The sequence below is a fragment of the Sinocyclocheilus rhinocerous genome, unplaced genomic scaffold (assembly GCF_001515625.1).
Source record: "Sinocyclocheilus rhinocerous isolate Xijiao unplaced genomic scaffold, SAMN03320098_v1.1 scaffold72, whole genome shotgun sequence".
NCBI lineage: Eukaryota > Metazoa > Chordata > Actinopteri > Cypriniformes > Cyprinidae > Sinocyclocheilus > Sinocyclocheilus rhinocerous.
In genome coordinates this window covers 2,428,813-2,429,355 of record NW_015628351.1, presented here as the reverse complement: position 1 = coordinate 2,429,355, position 543 = coordinate 2,428,813, and the positions used below count along the sequence as shown (strand labels likewise).

The 543-nt window shown below is 32.2% G+C and overlaps 1 protein-coding gene across 1 annotated transcript in view; it reads left to right on the top strand.

Annotated features, from left to right (window-relative positions):
- LOC107737565 (rap1 GTPase-activating protein 1-like) overlaps positions 1-543 on the top strand; it is a 65,769-nt gene that overhangs the window by 40,334 nt on the left and 24,892 nt on the right. The window lies entirely within an intron of this gene.

Genomic DNA, 543 nt, shown 5'->3' with positions numbered 1-543 from the left:
TTGGAACGTCAGAAATATAGAATGAGAAAAGTGTGAAAAAATATAGCCTATACTGATGAGGAAAGTCCACTGATGAGTTACCAGCGTAAGCCTGTGTGCAAAGGCTGTCTAATTCTAAACTTTAAAATACATTTATTTTTAGTTATTTTAACTACAAATTTAAATAAAACTGAAAAAATAAAGAAAAGGCCATTATAGCCTACATTTGCACACCTAATGATCCAAATGATCAGTGAGAGCAGAACGAATGTGTCACACGTTTTAAACTCAACAAAATGGTAAAACACATATATCAAGAGCATGCTCACAGATGAGAACAAAACAGCATTGGATGAAGTGGATTAGAGCCCTGCAAGAGCATCAAATATAGGCCCTAGTCCGTCTTTTTTCCACTTTTCCCCCCAAAAAAAGAAGAAAAAAAACCTTATACTACTGTTTCAGCTATTAAAATAGTTCAGTTTTGTATGTAATGAAAAAGTGATTATATTTCGTTTCGCTTTTTTATAAAGTAAATTTAGAAAAACAGTTGGAGTATTGTTTGTT